Source organism: Miscanthus floridulus, chromosome 1 (assembly GCF_019320115.1).
Source record: "Miscanthus floridulus cultivar M001 chromosome 1, ASM1932011v1, whole genome shotgun sequence".
In the NCBI taxonomy this organism is placed as follows: domain Eukaryota; kingdom Viridiplantae; phylum Streptophyta; class Magnoliopsida; order Poales; family Poaceae; genus Miscanthus; species Miscanthus floridulus.
The window spans coordinates 97,591,373-97,614,838 of NC_089580.1; the positions used below are offsets into that span (position 1 = coordinate 97,591,373).

Sequence of the window (23,466 nt, forward strand, 5' to 3'; positions counted from 1 at the left end):
ATATTATATGTGCGCTTGCGGACACTTTTCATTTATAGATTTATATATACTCTCTCTCTAGTCACATAATTAATAAAGAACTGCTTAGTGTTATTCTAATAGTAATGCTATGTAGTACCAACACATATCTCTAACATCATCACTAGGGATGACAACCTAGTAAAGTTAGGAGGTATAGGTTTAAAATAGGTGGTTAAGTACTCAAACAAGTGACACGTTAATAAACACCAACATTTACCCTTGTTAAAGTATATGTTTAGTTAATGATCTTATCTTAAGTATTCATGTTTGTCAATATCTCTAGCCACCGCTCCTCCCTATGGTAAAATATAAATAGCGATACCTGGTATACTCCCGGGTCAAATGCTACAATGGGATATTATCTGTGCGCTTGCGGATTACTTCAACATATATAATCATTCCTAAATATACAAGTGTTGTTAATAATTACCAACAAACATTTCTGGCATCATTACTAGGGATGACAACTTAGTAGAAGTGATGTTAAGAAATGTCAACAGGATCTTTGTAACGGTCGAGTGACACAAAACACCCCATGTGACAAACCAATGCACATAACACATAATAGCGTGCCCATGGACTTAATTTAGTTAAAGGATTTACTAGGGCGATACATTTACCAAAGTAGGAGAACCTGAATGAACAACATTTTAGAATTTCCCTTCTAGGTTTGACTCTTCGGCAAAATTCGCTCGATTTCTTATTGGAGTTAACTTGTAGCTCATCTTGGATTCGCCCACTCTAACGTCTACTATGTAGCGGGGAATAGAGCACTATCTCACATCCACCAAAGCGATATGACCTGCAAAACAACTTATCGACAACACTGTGAGTATATTTCGTACTCGCATGACTTAGTTCCAACATATGAAATATTTGGGTGCAACGGTATTATCAGGCATTTGTACATTTGCAGAAAGCATATGGCATTTCTTAGATGATATGCTATGAATTCATTATTAGAAGTATTAGCAAAGTCAAGTTCATAGTAACCAGAAAGGTGATTCCACATATGTAATTCATTCAACATCAAGCTTCTTCATTAACACTACCATGGGTATAGAAAGTAGGAACAACCAAAAGGTTTCGTCCTAAGGGACTTTAGGCTTTCAACACTCTGCAGAGGTGTACAACTGTATCCACATGGAAGGACGGGACTAATCACCATACCTTGTGCACAAGATAAGGGTTGTCTCACGCCTTCCAACATTTCCCAAATCTGGCCCAAATGTCACACGAAAGGTTCGACTGGTGCCCGGTTAATGCTACCACATCTAACTGGTGCTACCTTCTTGCCAGTTCCATGGATAGACCGGTCGTGATTAGTTACTAGGCTTGCCAGCCCCATCCCCAGCATGTGGTCTGTACGGGTAGTTACTCGGACTCACATATCCCAATGCACGGTCCTTAGCTGCTCCATGAGCTATGCCACTTGAGATCCTACACTCGCAGTGACCTACCCCTCGCTTGAGCAAGAATTACCAAATTGATCATCATGTTCATATCACAAAGTTACGTTGAGTCCTTAGTCATAATTAGGGAGTAGATAAGTTGTAACCCTCATTCATTTTAGTAATTAATTATCCCAGTATAGCATCCTACACACGCAAGCATGAGTTCCCTTCCTCATACTCAACTTCTACCATTATCTAAGCAAGTAAGCAATTAAGCGTTACCAAACCCGTTGATTAGGTGAAGGCTCTAATTAATCAATGAGTGGTTCTAAGTTAATGAAGCATCATTAGTTGATTAACCAAAACTACAAGAAATGCATGACTCATAACAAAACATAATAAGTATCCAAAGTAGGGTTTATAATAGTAGGGTGCCTACCTAGTTATGTCATTCGAACGAATTCAAAGCTGACGATGATGACTTGGACACGATCCTCACATTGCTCGGTTCCTGAAAGAGACGACGATCAGGGCTAAAGATAACTGATAGGACTTGAAGATAAAGACTTGATTTGGAACTTGGGAAGAGACATCTAATTGTGGCTCCACTATTGCCCTATTGGCAACTAAGCCCAACCAAGTATTGTTGACCACTTGGGTAAGCCTTCTAAACAAACTCACACCTTTCTGTTATCCTAACGGACACTCTGACACAGGTGGCAGACTCTGTCGGTTTGGTCTTTGGGTGACTTAGGTTTGGGTTAACGGATGCTCCATCGAAGGTGACGGACTCTTCGTTGCCTCACGGGTACTCTGAGGATCACTCTGATGGTTTAGGACTTAGGCATTTCTAGGGTTTACATCATCCATTGGATAGTCCAAACCATGTGTTGGGCACTCCGGTAGAACTACGAGGTCTCAGGTTTTCTGGGTTACTAAGTTTATAAATCAGTGGACGCTCCGTGAGAGTTCTCGAACTCTTCGCTAACAACTTGATACTCTCAGGTTATTGGGTCTCTATCTTATATAAATTGGTAGACGCTCCGCGAGATACTGTGGACTCTCCGCTTGCTCATGTCGACAGAAGATATGGCTCTGCTAGGTAACTTTCTCAAGTTGGCGGACACTCCGCCGCATATGACTGACACTCCGCTAATCGGTCGACAAAACCTATGCTCTTAGGTGATCTTGGGTTTCAAACTTAGATGTGCTGAGTTGTGATCTTTGCATGTGCAAAACATTTCTAGGGTGGTTTAGGTAGCTTACTAGGCTCAAGATAGCTAGGTTTGAAGCTTGGTTTGCTAAGTGTGGCTATAGGTTAAGGATCAAACTTAGAGATACCAGAACATGAAGATAAAACCATGAGATTGAGATGAAATCCTTAGCTCTGAGATTTGAGAACTTATGTAGCCAAAAACTTGAAGATCCAACTTCTTGTTGCTCTAGCTTCTTCATCCAAGAGATGGGTTGCTCATGAGCTTCCTCTTGCAATATACCAAAAGGTGAGTCAAAGGACAATCCATGGAATGCTTGAGTGATTGAGCTAGATAAAGTACTCTTGGACTTACTCTACACATGATGGAACCATCACTAGCAAGAAATCTTCAATCTTGCATCAAAACTATGTATTAGGCCTTTGGGAGAAGAATCCAAGAGATAAGGGTGGTTTATTTTGAGCTCACCATGAAAGGGGTTTGAGGGGGTGAAGGATGTCCTTGACTTGCAGCTAATGCTTTCCTTCTTCCTCTCCCTTCTTTCCTTCAATCTCTTCTCCAATCTCTTCCCTCTCTAGTTTCTAGGGTTCTTGCTTGTTCTTGAGTGAGTAGAGAGAGAGGGAGTGTGTTGCAAATGAGAGGATGAGTGAGAGAGAGAGAGTGGCTTTAGCTGAGAGTTATCCCATTTTGTGTTGACATGTGGGTCCTACTCCCACAAGTAGCAAACAACTCTCTCCCACCTTTCTGTCGCTGCACTGCGATTCATTGGATGGTCCAGTAGAATCGTCGGACTATCCAGTAGCTCACTACCTTTACTGAATTGATTCCATCATTGAGTGGGTTGGTATTGGGGACCAAGATATCAGGCCTTAGAATACTCTCTAGGGTTGAGTTGGTGTTGATGATGTCAATAGGATGACACCTAATCTAGATGGGAGTTTTCTCTGTTGCTCCAAGTGTGAGCCTGACTATGGCTATCCAGGGATGCTAGCACGTTACCTTTTGGTGGATTCTCATCGATCATTCTTGTTTAGAGCACCAGGGATCTCCATAGAAATTTGGATGATTGTTCGTTTCAATGGTCACAAATGATTGTCTATATTGTAACGAACTCGGGTCATTATAGGAATACTCCAGGGTGAAAGCTACATCGGTATCCGTGCGCTTACGAATTTTTCTGTGTGCGTTAAAAATATACCAACAGGTAGCAAGACTATAGAATATAAAGCACCTCACTGAGATGTTGGTGCAAGTTTTGCAAGGTGCTCCTTCTCCATCCTTTGCGAGGTGTTGCCATTGAATAGGAGCTTGACCTTGATGATTGCAGATCTTCTTGCAGATCTTGTGTTAACAAAAGATCTGTAATCATCTGGTTCTCTCCTGTTTAGGGGCTCCATACTCGATTGGGGGTGCTTCAAGTTTGCGAGGTGCCCATTCTTCAAGATTGGGTGCATATATTCCATCTTGCAACTCAATGTAATAAGAATCAACCAAAGTATATGAAGTATGAAATAAATAAAGGAAGATAAATATAGTTGGACCAACATAAAAACTTTATTCCATTATACACCAAAGTACATTATGTAGTATTTCTCTAATCTCTAATGTCTAAAAAAATCATCTTACCAACGGGACTCATGTCAAACGGTTGACGAATTAGATTCAGTCGATCAACATGACTAAAGATTACACAGTCTCCTCCCACAAACATAGTAACACTACTAAGTCTTTTCATTTGTTCGAAATTCCTAACACGGACAAAAAATCTCACCACCATCATAGTCTTCGACAACTGTAACAAAGTAATCTTTACCAAGCATATAACGAACTGCAACTTCAACAACGATCCATCGGGGCTGTTGATGAACATGACGTCCCCAAGCAACAAGCACCCCTTCTATGATACCTGGCGACACTCCTAGCAGCCAAAGCGCAAGCTTGCTGGTGGAGTAAACATGGGTGTTGTGGTACGATGACATCTCTCTGTATATAGAACAAAAAACACAAGGAAAAATCATTAGAAAAAACCACATATGAAACACTACACCTTGAACAAGCAAGAACCAGTACCAAAGCAACAGAATATTGCCTAGGCCATATCTTAGCCTCAATTGAGATCCTGATAGAATAAAATGACAAAGAAACTACTACTCGCCTCAACAAGGATGATCATTGTTCTATGGGCAACAGCTAGTAACAAAGTTATAACACTACCACCTTTCCTTGGCTAGCAACTTGCAAGTGAAAAGTAAAAGAGACCAGGAAGGATATTTATACTCGACGAAGACGCTAACAAACATTAGAAGACGTAGAGTTCCCATAGCGTTATTAATTACTAATTACTAATAAAATAGATTAAGAATATGAGCAGTTAGAGTAGTAGTTGAGGGGTTGACACATTTTTTTGCTCTGATAACAAGAAAGCCCGACGCGTTAAATACACAGAGCTACGGACTTTCTTGTTATCATAGTAGGAAAACACGTCAACCCCACGACTACTACACTGGCGACTCGAGTAGTAACAGCGACGAGCAATGGGAACCTACTCGAGCAATGGCAAGTATAGCACTAACTGCGACTCCAGTGAGGAGTAAGACGATCCGGAATACTGCGACTCGTCTAGTGACGAGTCTAGCGAGTCGGCGAATCACTAAAGCACTAGCGAGGAGGAGGATGTTTTTCCTATTTCTCTAGAAACTCAAATCCCCTTAGAATCCATGACTTTTTCCAGGTTGGGAAATCCTTGGGGATATCAATAACCCATTTAGTTATTTATGGAGGGTTTTTCATCCCAATAAACTGCAGCGAGCAGGTTTATTTTTTCTTTTTTTGTAATTTTAGGTATCAAATTCATGGATCTTTTAATTATTTATTATCATCCTCTTTTAGTTTTATATTTATTTATATTATGAATAACAAAAAGGCAACAATTAACTGATCAGAAATATAAATAGGTGCATAAGAGAAAAAATGAAAAGATGGATATTGGGTAAGTAACATTTGGTCGTAATCATTTCCTATTAAAACAGGGAATATATTCCTGTCTCTGCTGAGCAGATGGGGGTGATCTACGCGCCTGAAAATTTGATTTCGCATCGCGTCGAGCAGTCCTGCCAACATGCACCGAAAATTAGATGTCTCTCTTTTGCCCTCCACGTAGAAAATAGGTTTACCGCGCCATCGATTTCAGACAAGGGCATTTTTGGTATTGCGATGGCCACATAAAAGCATAAAGAGTCGTTGTCTCTGCCTCCATCTCCATTCTCTAGCCGCACCGTCTCTCCTGCAGCTCCAAATCCTAGTCCCATGGCCTCCCTCTCCACTCTCTAGCCGCCCCCTCTGCCACCTCATTCCGGACCCTAGGCGCCATTGCTACAGCAGCTCGACTCCCTCTCCACTCTCTAGACGCACCCTCTTTTATACATTTCTGAACCCTAGCCGAAGCCAGATCCCCTTCGATTCGTCGACAGCAGGTTAGCTGATGACGGAAGGACCGCCTCGATGATGGTACAAGTCGGATCTGGATCCCCTACCTCAGCACCTGTCATGACCGATCAGATCTAAACCCTAGCCAGAGCCAGATCTGGTACCCCTTCGTCAACACCGGCCGCACCAGCTCTACGATAATGATGACAAGATGGTGGTGCCGACGACAAAGCGTAGCCAGGGAACACGAAGGAAGAGGTACCCAAATTCCATTTATGATGTGTGCTCTACCATAGTGGTTGAACCAAGGATATGTAGATAGCGATGGGGTTATATATTTCCTATAGTTGAGTGTAGTTGACATGTGCTTTATTGGATTAATGACTTCCGTATAAGCTGTAGTTACTAGTTAGGCGCTTATATGCAAACTCTTGCTCTATTGTGTTGACATTCGATAGAAACTTTAGTTAATAAATGCCTTTGTAATCTAGATGAACAGTCACTAACTGCTTATGAACGAGACCAGGATGCACAAATCGTAAGGAATCATAGAAAGATGAAAGTAGTTGGAATACGTGTGGGCCCAAAACCTGTGTCTCCAAAGGCAAAAAAAAGTCAAGCACAAAGGGTAGACACAGTGAAGATTTGGAATATATCCCTGAACCAAGAGAGGTAGTTGAGGGATTTGATGAAATAGATTTAGACCTAAAAGATGAGCCAGTGCCCCTAGCAACTGAGGAGCTTGTTCTATCTTGTACTTAATTCGGAGAGGGTGTAGGTAGCAATGCAATTTGTACATGCTTGCTACTTAAGTTTGTATCTCCCATTTCAGAGTCTGAGTCGAAGAAGCCATAGAGGAGGCTCTACCAGCAGTACAAAAGGCAGTGCTGACATGAGTCCTAGGCGAAGGCAGTCCAAGCAAGTGAATTCAATGCGACCAGGAGAGTTCACTCATGGAGTTACCCAGGGATCAATTCCAAGTTCATGAATTGACTGGAGACATTTGTCGAGATGGCCCCAAACCTAGCCCTTTGAGAGACTGGTCATGGCCAGATGATGATAGCCATGCCGAAGAGGAGCCCTCTGAGCAAACTCCTGTCTCCCCCACCCGCAGAACAATGAAAGTTGCGAAGGTTGGTATTACCTTACATATGTCTATCAATCAATTCGCACTAGCTATTTGATATCCATGTTACTTTTCTAACAATATGAATGTATGAAAACTACGTAGTACCATTGCCAAGAAGAGCGAGTAAGCCAAGGCCTCAAACTCATAGAATTTTGCTTGGCAAAATGAGCAAATCGCTAGGAGGATTAAGGAAGCCCATCTCTGTTGCCGAGGGGAACATAATGCAACATGATCAAGTGCAAGCTGCCAAGTTTGCCTCAGAGGCAGGTGTAGTAGTCAGGTGTCAAGTACCAATTTTGACGCATTGAAAACATTACAAGAAGCCCTCCGGCATCGTCCATTACAAAAATTGTGTGGGCAAGCTAACTGTACGTATGGGTATCCCCTCTTGACATTCAACTCTACTTTTATCAACTTTAATGGATTTACTTTTCATTCACACTACTGCGTGCAGTCAAGGCTAGACATTAACAAGGCTCACCCACCAACACAAGAAGCTTGCTAGAATGTATTATAGTCTAGGGTACGGCAGGCTTGCTACAAGTTGAAGAAAACCTACTTCAATGGCATCCCTGCTGATTAGATCCATATGACCTCTCATGTCCCATCCATGACCAATGCACAGTGGTGTGAACTTGTCAAGATTTGGTGTAGTGCTAAGAACAAGGTGTGTGTGAACCTATCGATTTCTTGTCTAGTCTTGCTATGGTCTACTTGTGCTACAGCCTAACACAAATGAAGCCATAGGAAATATTTGAGAAGAACAAGTGAAACCGTGCAAAGGTGAAGTACCACCAGTCTATAGGATCTCGCTCCTATATTGTCCAGGTGCAAACATTTGTAAGTGATGGTTGTGTTTTATTGTAATTCTTACCTTTGTATTAATATAAATAGAAACTCTTGTGCAATGTGAACAAAAGGAGAACAAGAGGAAGGCCGTAGAACACGATCAAGGACTTGATTAACAACATGATGATCCAGGACTTGAACAACATGATGATCCTGGACTTGAACAACATGGTTGACCTAATGAAGATGTTAATGTTCTGGAAGTCTTCAAGGACTTCCATACCAGTACAATAAAGGGCCTGAGCGATGTTGCAAGAGCAACAGTTGTAAGTATCTTCATTTGCTTTCCTTAAAATCTACTAAAGCCATTGCCATAAAAGAAGGAAACGAAGCAGGAGCCTAATGTGGCAATATCATTTAATTTTGTAGTTGCAATTTTACACCAATCAATATGGTACCTATACATTGTCCTTATGTAATCTCTATCGGTAGTAAGCGGCAAAAGACCTATGCATTGTGCTTATGGAATCTCTATCAGCAGTAAGCTTAGGAAGACCTATGCATTACTTGTTATGAATTAATCTCTTGGCTTTTCAATTGAAGTACACTTCCACTATCTATAACCTAATGTTTTATTGATTAAATTTCATAGAAAGCTATAGAAGCATAGCCTGTTGCTGATGGGGTAGCAACCAATGACTAGTGTTGATGTTGTTTGCAAGGTCCTCTACGTCTCCCAGGGCAAGGCCTCCTCCCACTAATGCGGCAACAACCTTTATTTGAAGAATGGTGGTATCCAGACAAGCTTCACCAGAGCAAAGACATTAGCGGAGATAACACTTCGGGAACAGCTTGCTGCTGAACAAGAAAGTAATACTGCCCTCGTCGAATTAGTGGATGAACTAAAGAGAAAGATATAAAAGACTGGAAGGGAATTTGAGGAATTCAAGAAAATGCAACAGGAGGAGTATAATAGGCTCTATGAGCAAGTCATGCGCTTAAGCTCTCCTGATAACTCTCAGTCTTCAACTCATGCGGCTTGATGCGGTGAACATTTGTGGTCTATTGTGTGGACTCATGTGACGGTTTGATGTGGTGATACTCTGTCAGTGGCTTACTGCTGATGTGTGAAATGTTAATTGTTGGTATTTGATTGCCAAGTTGAATAATTATGTAGTCAATTTGTGCAGTAGTGACGATCTCAAATTACTTTTCTGATTTAATTATTGTCCTACACGCGGTAGAACCAAGACTGGCCACGTGATCAAATAAAAATGCGACACAAGGACGAATCAGTGTATGACACATGAAATAGCTAGGGCACGACATGTAGGCTATTAAAAATCTGACACATGAAAGAAAATCATTAAGCCACGTGGCCGAATAAAAATACAAAACTTGGACAAATAGCACTATGATGCGTGTTCGAATAAGAAACGACCACATAGGCCAATAAAAATACGACACATGGTTCAATAAAGAAGTGACACGTGACCCAATCGCAACACGATACATGTGCCAATAGAAAACTGACATGTAGAACAACAGGGACCCGACACGTGGTCCAGTAAGATCCTAAAACGTGCAAGAACCAGAGATGGCCACGTTGTGCAATAAGAAGATGACACGTACCCGAACCATCTCCAATGCAACCGGCTATAGAATGTACACGTGGAAAGCATCTCCAACAGAAGCACCCACCAGCATGGCAGCCCCCTACCACGCATGCCAAAACAGTTCTATGACGCTCTGTTTTTTGTCATAGATCAAGCCACTTCTATGACGAGTTACTTAGATTCGTCATGGAAGTTCAAGTATGACGTGACTTTTGTGACGAACCGTTTTTCATCAAAATTCATCATAAAACTAAAATTGTGATGAATTTGGCTTCTTCAGTAACGAAAGTTGTTCATCATGAAAGTGCAGATTCCTAGTAGTGTAAGGTCAAACTTGGCACCAACACCACTGGTGGATAGACCCTCTCTGAAACTTGATCAACACGAATCTTCTCACTCTCGTGCACTATACGTAATAAATGATATATGCTTAACACGATGGACTACATGCCATGATGCATGATGAGAGATACATAAGTGCATAACAGGACTTAAACTAATCTAAGAAAGTTGAGTACAACTTTCCTTCACCAAAAAACTAGGGTTATTATTATAAAAGTATTTCAATTATTTAACTAACAAGTTAATTAGTTGTTATCATAAAAGAATTAAATTTAACATGGACCAGCAAGTAATTAACATTTTTGTTAACTCATAAACATTATAAAGAAATTATAAAACTAAACATTTAATTAAGCCATTTTATTTATTATATAAACAAGTGATTATAAGCATATCAAGGAAATAATTAAGTTGCCAAGGAACAATAGGGGTTTTGTGTTCCAAGGTCCACAATCAAAGTATAAAACAAAATTTAAGGATTTATCTAAATCATTTTGGTATTTATGAATAAAAGGCATTTAAACACACTTAAATTAATTAACCAAGCTAGAATTATCAAAACAATACCAAACTTTTTGTGAAGGTAGGTTTAAGTACATGACATTTACACAAAAAGTTTCATGATTAAAAGATTAATATTTTTATCAATAAAAATCATACAACAAGATTTTTTTTCTATTAAAAGAGGTAATTTTTAAGCATATCAAAGTTACTGATTGTGGCAAATTCATATTTTTCCATGGTAGAGCATCTCATAACAAAGCTATACAACAACTTTCATATTTTTCTCATGCTCCAATAATTAGTTATGAAATAAACAAGGATCAACATATTTTAGTATTTTCTAAAAAAGAACAAACCGGCCCAAACTTTTCTTACCCACCGTCACTTAGAGATGGGACCAGGGTAAACCCTAACCCTGCCCGACCTTGACCAAGTAGAGGCCGGCGTGTACACGGCGGAGCTCACCAACGACAAGGTCTCCGATGAGGGCGAGGGCACCAACATGACCGAGGCGAGCCCGTGCACACGTCTAGCGGGTTGGGCGACCAGATTAGGGTTGATGCCGAGCACAACCGCGGCCATGGCGGCTCGATGGTGCACGACACGACGACGCGACGTCGGACCGGCTACGACAGTGTTCGGCTAGCTAAGCTAGGGGTGGCTATGCATTCAAGAGACTCACCACGACTCGAGGACGCACGCGGTAGACACGGAGGCGGAGAAGAGATGGTTGCCGCGTGGAGGACAAGCACGGTGGCGCGAACCGGCGGTGAACTCGCGTTCCGACGCATCCTGCACTATAGTGGTCAAAGCAAGGGGCTGATCATAACCACGACATCACAAGGAAACTAAGGCAACAATCGAAAGAACGAAAGAGGCTCCGGAGTGGCCCGGCCACGGCAAAGGTGACCATGGCAGCCATGGCGGACCAGTGCGATGGGAACGACGCGTTAGGCGTACATCGGCGGCTAAAGACGATGCGGGCGGGTCAGCGAGGAGCTCAAGAATGTGGTGAAGCTCTAGGCACAAGTAATTGGGTGGAGTTGCAGTGCTGGCGGTGAATTTTGCCAGCGAGCCAAAGGTGCACGATGGCGGTGGCACATAGGGAAAAGGAGGCAACCGGTGGTTCTGGCTTTTAACAGCGAGGGCAAGGCGTCTGTGGCTGCCAGCTCCTGCTTGAACTCGTCCACGCAGGCAGGTGCGTGTCCGCATGTGCTAAAGTGGTAAACGAAGGCGATGGCGTCGGCGGCGAGTAGGCAGGCCAGCTGCTCCCCAGCGAGCACTGTTCATGACTAACAGCCCTTCTTCTCTCCTCTTTTTCTCCCAAAATCTCTACGAAGTGTAATGAGCTCCCTTAAGAACATTGTTCATTGATCTATGATCTCCAACATTGCTTAAAGAACCAACATCAAAAGATCTCTGGTTTTGAAGATTTAGAATTTTAAAATCAAGCACACTAAAACTGAAACTGAATTCATATTCATAGATTTTCAAAAACTGTTTTGATTACCTAAGTTTGGGGAATTAATTAGTGGTCAACCATTAATCCATCACCACAACCAAATACATATGATCATAGCCCAAGCATACTACCAATCAATGCAACAAAATTTACCCAACTTTTATTTATGGAAATTCATTTAATAAATCCCCAAAAAGTGAACTTTATTCCTATTTTCAGGAACTTAGCCGAAAAACCTATTTTCAGGAACTTAGCCAAAAAATGGTTAAGTGCTGAAAACAGTTTTGAATTCGATCTTTGAAGCTCAAATTTGACATTTCTGCCTTGAAAACACAAACAAACCTTTATGCCATATTGAAGAACACATTTTATACTACAAACTTTATCTTAGCATATTTTTAAGTGTTTAGGTAAATTTTACACCATAAAATCATAAAGAACCCTAATCAGGATCATTGACATCATTTCATGTATCATATAAAACACCACACATGCAACGTTAACATGTTATAATTGAAACATGACATGCATAAATGACACAATGCCTGATGATTATGCTTCATGATGATCATGATCAAAATTTTAATTAGTTTTTAACATCTAGGATGTTACACTTATTGTGGGTCCATGAGACCCAAATGAGTTTGTAGTGGGCCACTCCATCTTTGGATTAAAGAGTGGATTCTCCATTACGGTGGACTCGCTATTTAAAGTGTCTCCGCCATTGTTCACCTAAACGGTCATTTAGCCCGTTTAAACACCGTGTAAACGCTACACGGTGGTGTGCCGTTTTCGTTTAATCACCAGTTTACCCCGTTTAATTGGCCGTTTAGCCCGTTTAATGGGACGTTTTGCCCGAATAATGGCTAAACGGTTGGTGACCGACTGTTTACCGTTTAGCATTTAGGAAAACACTGGTCTCCGCACCTCCCTGGAACGGTTTGTAGTCACTTTCATTGCCTCTTTTCGAGATGGAGTTTTATTGTAAAGCCTCTGTTGCTTGCGCCTTTGTTCCCGTTGCTCAGGTGTACGTCTTGTTTGCATATGTATTCCTAAACCTTGCAGTCATGTCTGCATATGTCATCCTACACCTTTCACGACCAGCCATGACTTGCTCATTTGTTAACTCTCTTATGTGAAGCATCGCAATTATTTGTGCCTGTTGTTGAAACATGGGTGCATTATGACTGCATTTCTTGATTAACTATCCTGCAAGCAGTAATTGCATCATCACCTACATAGTTGTGTTTGAGTTAAAATAGTAGCAAGACAACCAGGACACACCAGATATCTGTAACAGAACCGACCAATTTATAAGAGCACAAGTACGAAAACAATCACCGGAGTGATCAAACCGTCATACTTGAACCCATATAAACCCGGTAGTCAACTGAAACCATGAAGGATTTCAAACCAACTTGCATACAACCAAGATCGTAGTGATTCACATAACAGGCCACATGTTACATCCATTTCACAAGTAGTTCACAATTACCTCATACATCGAAGTTCACATAGTTATTACAACACGAGTTCATAAATAGCGGAAGCAAAGTAGTTTGAGACCCTCACACACACTTAGTTCAAATACAAGCCAGTTCCATATTCATATCCAGCAAAAGCAACATGATAAGATAACATAGACGATCATGCCCTATGATCTAGTCTTCATTCCCCGTAGGGTGGAGACAATACTTGCAGTAGCCGTTACAGAGCACGTCATCTGCAACAAGGGGGAATAAACCCTAAGTACGAGAATGTACTCAGTTAGACTTACCCGTCATAAACTAAAAATAATTGACACCAAGGAGTATGCAAGGCTTTATCAGTGGATCTTGCTAGACAACCTTTTTGCATAAAAGCTTTAGTAATCATTATCATTATTCACCTATACTAGCAGTGACTTTTAGCCATTACTTAACATCTATATTAGCACCTGTACTAATCAATCACTTGATTAAGTTGCAAACAATAATAACCATATCAGGTATTTCATGGCTCATTATCATTATCATCATCATCATCATCATCATTTAACCATATTTTTAATTTTAGTGAATCTACGTTGTCGCTGCTCAGTCAAGTTCTCACTATCCGGGAGAGACGACGATTCGAATCGATTCCTATCCAGCTGGAGGGGTATTCCTAACACAAACCCTGCTTCCTCCATCGGGGTCATAATCAAGTCACCTTTGGTACAACTTTGGAGTCGTGGGCCCGGACAGCGCTGCATCCTCAAGGGCGACACTCTGTTAGGAAGTGCAGGAATTTTAAGCACCTGACCCCTTGGACTCATGCCAATGTCCCCAAGCACATCCTTACTACCTCCAGAATGCGCACAACCCCCCGGTTCCTGGCCTGAGTCAAACATAAGGCTTCGCGGTCGGAACGACTTATCCGGCCAGCTAAGTGTTAGGCTGCATTCAACATGACATAAGGACGTACAACGAATCGGTCCTTAAACGACACAGACGGGGATAGATCCACACCCAAGACCTCCTTGCCTTGTTGCTTCTCTATCGACATCCCGCCTGGTCTCCATTTATTATTAACACATGGTTATTTCCACGATAGCAAATATAGCCAACCATGACCAGACATCATCCTAACTTGCAGGTGATAGGAAATCACCTGACTTTTACCGGTCTAAGCAAGGCTAAGCTCCGATTCGCTCCTGGACCTAAATAGGATTCAGGGTACGTTTACTGAACAAGGAATAGATATATATGCAACAAGTGTTTGTATTCAATTCCTATCACTTAATGCATCAACAAATAAAGATACTCAAAGTAACCATTTTCAAACATAGGAGACTTAGAATGCTTCGGGCTTGCCTTTTAGAAAAGATGAAGGTTGGTGATCGGGACCTCAAGAACTTCTTCGTTGGCTCCTTCTTTAGGGGTTTGCACCTCCTGCTCCTGAGCTTGCTGGTGTTCCTCCGGGAGTCCTTGCTCAAATTCTAGAAGCATGACTCTCTCCGGAACACCTATTGCATGCATATGCATAGTATAAGAATCATGCATGCACAAGAGATGGAAGGTGATGATGAAATATGCAGTCATGTATAGATGGAGGCATAAAAGACACGATGATATAAGATTAACACCAATTTTACTGAGTAGGTACATATCTCTTCTAGACAACAAGAACTATACAGTCACCAAGCTTTAACAACCTAAGATAAGGTTGTTCATCTTCAGAAAGAGGTCTAGCACCTACAACTAACAAGTTATGTTAATTAGCCTAGCATCTAAATCATCACATCAACTCATAGCAAGCAAACAAATTATTCACTGCAATCACAGAGTCAAGGCTGCAAACAGCAGCAACTAGTTTTACTCATAACTAGAGTTGTACTAATCCAAAAGACATGCAACAAGACAATCTGGAAAGCTTATGAAATTGTCTACAATTCATATTTAAACCTCTCATCATGATCCCCAAGTTAACAAGGTCAAATAGGCACATTTATCAAATCTGGTCCAGAAATTCCAGAGAGCTACAATTTTTGAAGGCCAACTTTGAACAGACATAACTCAAAAACTGTGGCCAAATGCCATGAAAATTTAACACAAGCTAGTTAAGTGAGTTATATACAACTTTGTTTTAGACAATATTCCTAGCAAATCTCATCTTCACCAGTTAATTTGCTTAACTCTAAAATCTGTCCAGAAAGTCACTATAAGTAAATTATAGTGAAATAATATTTCATTACATATAAAAATAGTACTAAGAGCACTACCAATGTTACCAACAGTTAACATACATTAAATGAACAATAGAAAACATAGTGGTCATTCCTAAATAAATTCTTTTCATGCCTTTATTAATTTATTTAGAAACTTAGGTTAAATAATAAACACCTAGACAAAGTCTACGGAAAATTCCACAAAAATTGCAGTATCTTATACATGTCCCCAATAGACCAATGTATAAATTTCACATCATTTGAACAATCATAACATCCTACACAAAAATGACAAGCCAGCAGGGCTTAAAATACCATAAATAGGAAACCCTAGTGAAAAGTGTCAAACAATAGAAGAAATATTTTTCTTAGCATCCTTAAGGTATCAGGACAACCTCCAATAAATTTCATGAGCATTGGATTCATAGATTAATTATTAAAATTCACACAAGGATCACCTAATTATAAAAGAGAAATTAATAACTCAAAAAATATTCATGCACTGACTCTCAAATTTTTACTAGAGCTTCAACACATCAAGAACAGCTCACCATATAAATTTCATAATTTTTAGAGCACTGGAACTATAGATATGAGTTAAACAAGTTTGCATTCATTTAAAAACACATTTTAAGTTGCAATTTAATTCTTCCAGAAACTTTACTATAAGTGTTCATGTCATATTTTTCCTAAATACTACACTTCATGAGGAACACCACAAATTTTGGTTCACCAAAATTGGATCTCTAAAACTCCACTTATGATTTTCCAAAGTTGCATGCAAATCTAGAAATAAATGAGCTATCTTTTCACTTCACAGTCACTGACGCTCGGGACCCACGGGTCAGTGGACCCCGTCGGTCAGTCTAACCAGAGTAGGAGACGGCGGTTAAACGACGGTAGCTCGCCGACGATGAATCCGCCGGCAAAACCGACCCCACCATGGTGCTCTCCTCACTCTCCCGCATCTATAGAGGTAAATGGTTAGGGTTGAGGCGCACAGGAGGCGGCTCGTCGCCGGCCATGGCGGTACAGCGGCGCGGCACGACGGTGCGCCGGCCGGCTCCGGCCACGATGGGTCCAGGCAAAAGGCTCTATGGCACCACGGTGCTCAGGTGAAACTATTCATGCTAGCCTAAGGTTAGGAGATGCTCTAGGGACACCTGGCCACGGAGAGGTCCGCGTGGCGGCAGAGCTTACTCTGGCGAAGCTCACCCGCTTACGACGTCCGAGCGAAAGCGGTTAGATTGGATAGGGTTAAAGTCACCACGAGGAATGTGGAACACAATGCGGGGGAAAGGGGGCGTGGAGGAGCGGTGGTCAGGTCGGGCCACGGCGAGCTCGCGCTCCGGCAAGGAGATAGTCATGGCGACGGCGACGGAATTGGCCAAAGGGCCCTCACCTAGGCTCGACTGAAATTGTGAAGAGGTCAAGGGAGTAGAGCAGGGCCAGGCGAGTCTGTGGGTGCGAGCAATTGCACGTCGGCTGGCTAGCGGAGGAGCTACGCGACGACGACGCTTGCTCGGCGGAAATGGTGCAGCGCGACGCTTTGCTTCTAGGCGAACTGGCGAGGCGAAGCGACGCGGATGAAGCAAGTAAGCGAACCAGCGGGCACGTGGCGTCGTCGTGGCAGCGACGGCCTGACGAGAGGGGGCAGCGCCGACGTACGGCCGCCACTTGGCGAGCCCAGCCTGACGCCGGTCGGCCACATGGCCTGATAGAGATGGCCATCAGGCCCGCAATCAACCGCCTGATGACGTGATTTCACAGCGTTCAAACTCCTAAACCGTGGCTCTTCTGTGCAAACAGTCTTAACAACAATTGAAGCCCTATATACCAGCTAAAATTCCTATTAAAGGATCATAGTCTAATTCTCAACCAATGCAGAGTAAAATCATGCCAAAGTTGAGCCGATGAAACTGGAATTCAATTTTTTACTTAAAAATTCTAAGTGCTGAATCAGCACCCAAATCTGACTTGTGGGCCATGTTTGGGACTGTTCCACATATTTTCATGACTTAGCCTCTAAACAAAGTTTGTTCCATATATAATTTGCTATAACTTTGCTTTTGGTTGTTCAGACATGCAAACACTCTATGGCACTGTTCCAGTTCAATCAAACCAAAGCACAAAAGAGGAGCACCTAGTCAAACTAAACCCTAGAAGCATAATTAGGCAAAGTCATTAACATGAACATTGCTCCACTATGTACCCTAAGTGTAGTTAAGGTGTTTTAGGGAATAATTAATCACACCACACATTGATCACACCAAAATCAAGCATCACATGCATTGAAACAAGGATAAACAAGTGAATTGCTACTTTTGTTTCGAAGCCATGTTTCATGAGCTTGTTGCATAGTACTAACTAACCATGTTTCACTAAAGTATGTGACATGTTTCAAGAGTGAGTTGCACATGTTGCACTTGAGTGTTGCACACTATCCATTTCATAAAACAAACACACATGGAAAATAAACATATGTTGCAATGTTTCAAAAGCATGTTCCAAACAATCTAAGCTCATGAATGGATGAATGATGCTCATGTTTATGAAATGCAAGTGCAAATGTGGAAGCCAAACACCTGGGGTGTTACAGCCTTCCCTCCTTATAAAAATCTCGTCCCGAGATTTGAAAAGCATATCATTTTGAATAAAAGGTAGGGTATACATTCTTTAAATAATCTTCCTGTTCCCACGTTGCATCGATCTCACTACCCTGATTACGCCACATAACCTTGTAAACTTGACCACACGGTTCCGGGTTACTCTCTCTTTGGTATCAATAACCTGCACCGGTCTTTCTTCATAGGATAGATCTGATGTCAACTTGATATTTCTGAGTGAAACTCTTTCTTCAGGCACGCGGAGACATTTCTTCCATTGAGAGACATGAAAAATATTGAAGATAGCTCTCATCTCATAAGGTAGCTCTATCTTGTAGGCTACTCTCCCACTCTTCTTCAAGATCGGGTATGGGCCTACATATCTAGGTGCAAGCTTCCTCTTTACTCCGAATCGCTGCACACCTTTCATCGTTGATACTTTCAGATAAACGTGATCACCCACTACAAACTCAATAGGCTTCCTTCTCTTATCCGCATAGCTTTTCTGCCTAGCTTGAGCGGCTTCCATATGTTTCTGGATAGTACGGACTTGTTGTTCAGCCTCTTCGACGAAATCAATGTCATAGTATCTCCTTTCTCTAGATTCAACCCAGTTCAAAGGAGTTCTACACTTGCGGCCATACAACACTTCGAACGAAGCCATCTTGATACTTTCTTGATAACTATTATTATAGGAAAAATTCAGCCAAGGGTAACCACTTATCCCATGAACCTTTGGAAGATATGACACAAGCTCTTAACATGTCTTCCAATATTCAATTCACCCGCTCCGTCTGTCCGGAGGTTTGTGGATGATAAGCAGAACTTCTGACTAAGTTGGTGCCTAACATCTTGAGCAAATGTTCCCAAAAACGAGCAGTGAACTGAGGTCCTCTGTCAGATACAATGGTTCTAGGAACACCATGGAAACGTACTATCTGATTAAAATATAACTCAGCATAGTCACTTGGTCGATAGTCAGTTCTAACTGGTATGAAATGAGTAGACTTCGTTAAACGATCCACTATTACCCATATAGTAAATGCCCATGTATTTTGCTTACCTCCATTAGTTGTGTTAGTCTTGTCACCCAATGGTGTAGGAGAGCCCCTATTTTCCATTGAAATAACCCACAATTGCTTGTAGTCTACTTTTTATGATAAAAAAGAAATAAACACCATTACTACTCCATGTTACAATCCATTGCCTCATTATCAGCGTTGGACCAATAATATGTGACTATGTGATCAACCACTGCAACAAGGATTGCTATTTCCCTCAAGAAACAAACAAGCAAGGATCACTATCTTACTGCTTTTTCTCATTCCATTCTAAACTGATATTATCCTACTACTTTTCTCGTTCCATTCTAAATTGATATTATCTTTTTTATCATTCATTTTTCTACTCCCAAATCTTGTTAGACATTTCTAAACTCTGCAAGAAAATTTTCTAAACACTTGACCACAATGACATATATATGAATTTTGGAGCTTGTGGCACAGATAAAAAAAACTATAAAATTCTTTGTAGCCACTCTTATTATAAAGTAAAACCAAAAGGTATTCTGAGAGGCATCACATGTATCTTGTAGTTGCAGTAGAGGTTGCAGAAAGGTTCCAAGGTTCAGTGTAGGGTCAGAGCAAATTGAAGCAAACGAAAAAACAATTACGGCAGAAGCAATTGGAAAACTGAAGGCTGAGTAAAATAATCAGAAATTCATTATCTGAAAGCTGAATGGCCAAGCAACTAAATTAGTGGCATGAGCTAAAATACTGTTACCATTGGTATGAAGTGAAAATCTGGAAGTTTCTTATCGACTTGAATATGACGAGGCATATCTTTGTAGCTATTTAAACATCTGTTGAATAAGAGACTCTGAATTTACTTGTGCATCTCAGAGCTCTGAACAAACTATGGATTCAGTCTGGGCATCTCTTCTTAAGTTTGCATATCTCTTTGCATTGTTATTGTTGACCGATGGACGTATGACAACACAGGGATGAATCGGTTTCAAACAAAAGGGGAATGGCAGCGAAACTTACTTAAATGTACGATGTGAAGCACGCTGACAATGTCAAGAACGAACTTCGACGATAGCCAACAAGAATATGTTAGGGACCGTCGGCAGCACCGCACGGCGTACTACAGCTCCTTATCACTGCGGCCGTGAAATTCAGATGGTATCCTGGAGTTCCTGCTCGGAGGCAAATAGATAGTATGAATCTGTAGACAGCGATTGACAAAATCACAGCATCCAATCCAAAGAAAGAAAAGGCATCCAATCCAAAGGAAAGAAAAGGGGCACCTTCTCGTTGGACAGAAGGGTGAGCACACGGACCGCCTGAGTCGCCTGGATACCGTGCCGCCTATGCCACAGGGTCGCTCTGCTGTTTTGTTTTTAGCAAATTTAGTAGGTGCTCTGCTGTTTTGTTTTTAGCAAATTTAGCAGATGCTCTGCCATTTCATTATAGGAGAAAGCAGTAGAACAATTCAAAGAAGAAAAGAAAAAAAATTACTTCCTTGGGCATGATTCAATTTGTTCTTCAGCCTCTACTATTTGTTGTGGTTACTGGATTGATAGGAATTCAGAGCTCAACTATTGCCAGGTATCACTTAGACCAAAAAGAGTTCTAAACTTGCTATCGTAGTCTGAAATTAAGATTCAGATGCTGAGACACAAAATATGTAACTGACAAGATGAATTGACAGAGATAAACCTTGAAGCTACACAATTCAGCGCTTCTGCATGCCGGTCTGTACTTCAGTCCTGCAAGTTGGAAGAACAAACAATCAAGTTCAGCTTAGATGTTAGTGCCGATGGCATAGGTAAAACTTGTGCCCTGTCTAGACAAGACTAACAGATGGTTTGCTATTAGGAAAATTTAATTCAGTCTGTAACAATACTAAAGCAGCCATCTAGTTAGGAGAGAATCGCTTGAAAAGATAAAAAAAGAAATAAACACCATTACTACTCAATGTTACAATCCAGTGCCTCATTATCAGCAAAAGCACATGTGTCGTATCATGCATGAAGCAAATGAACTTTACTACTGCTCCTGGGTGCCAAAGAACAGAAGGAGCAGCTATGGACAAAGGACAAAAGCCAGGAAAGACAGGAATATAGAGAGAATATGAAAAAAAAACACTATCTGAGGTCTGTAAGCATGGTAAACACAGCTAGCCTAATATGAACCTGCTGCCTCCATCACTATTGCATAGATCAATGTGAAGTAACAAAAAGAAAAGGTCATGCTGATTAATCTGAACCATGTGTGATTGGCCAATTAAAATTTCTTTAGCAATGTCTTTTGTCTGCTGGCACAATTTAAATACTATTTTTATATGCAACATTTCTAACATCAGTAAAATCGACTGTGATTTTTTAATTGGAAAGGGCAAAATAAACACACTTGATGGCAAAATAAACCAACTTAATAGAAAACATGACTATATCTTTAAGACTGAACAGAAAGAAGCATGACTCTGAGGTGGGAAATTAGTTTAATATAATTCAGCTCAAGCATGTATTTAAATTAGTTTTATAAGATGTTAATCATATCTTGAAGTTTATGTAAATACCTTTCCCTATGTAGTTAGCACAGTTGATTGGCAACCTGGCAATCTTCAATTATAACCTGCATAAGTATATGGAACAAGTGAGAATTATATTCCTTATTGTCAGACCATGCACACTGCACTATGACAGACCATATAGACTGAAGAAAAATAAGTCCCTGTCCCAGTCCAGGCTGTTGTGGAGCTGCCGTCCAATGAGGCAATGCCTGTTATGGCCGGCATGACTGGGGCAGGGTTCATGCTAACATCGACGAAGGTAGTCAACCATAACTGCCAAGTGTCAACAAAAGCGCACCGGCAGCAAGGTCGGTAGGTCGATGAGTGCTAGCTGAGCAAGCAAGTGGAGGTGAGTTTAGAATTCCTCAAGGTATTCTCTTCATTTATCGTTAAATACAGTAATACAATTATCTTTACCACAACTAACCGGTGACCATGAATGTGATGTTCAATTATAATTCCTGGAGATCAATAATTCTGTGTTAGCATATGCCAGATCGTGATGACAAGTTCGTGTTTAAATCACTAACTGATGTCTCAAGGTGACTGTATTGATACGTGAACAAATCGAATGTTTTCTCGTTTTTTATTCCTGAATCCTCATTCTATAGTAGTAAAATGGTTTGAGTTGCATGCTTTTTTATAGTCACATCTGTAAAACATATGTAAAATCCATTAAGTACAGATGTACGTAGTGCTGCAAAACCTGATTTAGTATTTCAATTATAACCTAACAGACTTGGGCCGAACAGGACAAAGAATTTAGCAGCGCTATGTCAATCTGAACAATATTATCATATGAAACTTATGCCAATTTGAACATCAGCGTGTAAGCATATTTTCTTGATTGGGAAACTTTCAGTGCACAGAACATTCAGTGCAAAGCTGACAGAACTGGGAACTGCAGAGACATGGGTGTGCACATGTACGCATGATAATCTTGAAAGGGATAGAAGTTAGCAGGAATAATACATGTACACACATGTAATTAGATCAGATCCGAATACAAATAGCCAATTAGCTTAAGAGGGTTTGGCTGCTCCGTTTCACACAGCAGGAAGGGAAGAGAAGGGTTGGGCACACCTGGTGGTTCTCCTCGCCGGCGAAGTGCCTAACGAAGACCTAGGCACCGGGACGCTGCGCCGCCTCTGCCGCTGGGACGCCGCTCGGCCTCCGCCGCAGGGACGCCGCTCGGCCTCCGCCGCAGGGACGCCGCTCGGCCTCTGACGCAGGGTCGCCGCTCGGCCTCCACTGTTTGGACGCAGCTTTGCCTCCGCCTGGAAGCCGCGCCGGCCGGCTGGGAAGGTGGCCTCTGCCTCACGAGAGACGTGGGAGAGGGGGGACGGTTCAGCGGACGCGCGCGTAGACGGAGCTGGGCGGGGGATTAGCGGTGACGGGGGATTAGCGCGTGACGGGGGTCATTAGCGGCGGGGCGAGTACGATGACACGTGGGTTTCTTAGTTGTAGAGATTTTGCCAAGTTCAAAACTTAAAATATATCCTAGGGTAAGGTAGAAATATTCCCCTTGCGCTCACACTGCTGTCTCTAAGGCTGAAAACGGACAAGATAATTTCCGACTCGACTTCCCAGATTTTTACATTTGACATGTCCATTTCTGAATCTCCTCTAACTTAAAAACAATAAAGTGTGGATATTATTTTTGTGCGACATTTGTTTTGATTCGTTCGTCTGTCCATGT

The 23,466-nt window shown here is 41.5% G+C and overlaps 1 long non-coding RNA gene across 5 annotated transcripts; it reads right to left on the bottom strand.

The window, feature by feature from the left end:
* Window positions 1-4,187: 4,187 nt before the first annotated feature.
* LOC136538112 (uncharacterized) lies at window positions 4,188-23,195 on the bottom strand. Of its 5 annotated transcripts, none has more exons than XR_010779204.1 (7): window positions 22,851-23,193; window positions 21,774-21,829; window positions 20,912-20,961; window positions 20,500-20,581; window positions 20,237-20,388; window positions 14,732-14,883; window positions 13,302-13,620 (listed from the first exon to the last, which is right to left on the bottom strand). It is a non-coding gene; the product is annotated as an uncharacterized lncRNA (long non-coding RNA). The 5 variants fall into 5 exon arrangements; XR_010779203.1 differs by having other exon boundaries at window positions 13,302-13,642; XR_010779207.1 differs by lacking the exons at window positions 13,302-13,620; window positions 14,732-14,883 and adding an exon at window positions 4,188-4,612 and having other exon boundaries at window positions 22,851-23,195.
* Between the last annotated feature and the right edge of the window lie 271 nt (window positions 23,196-23,466).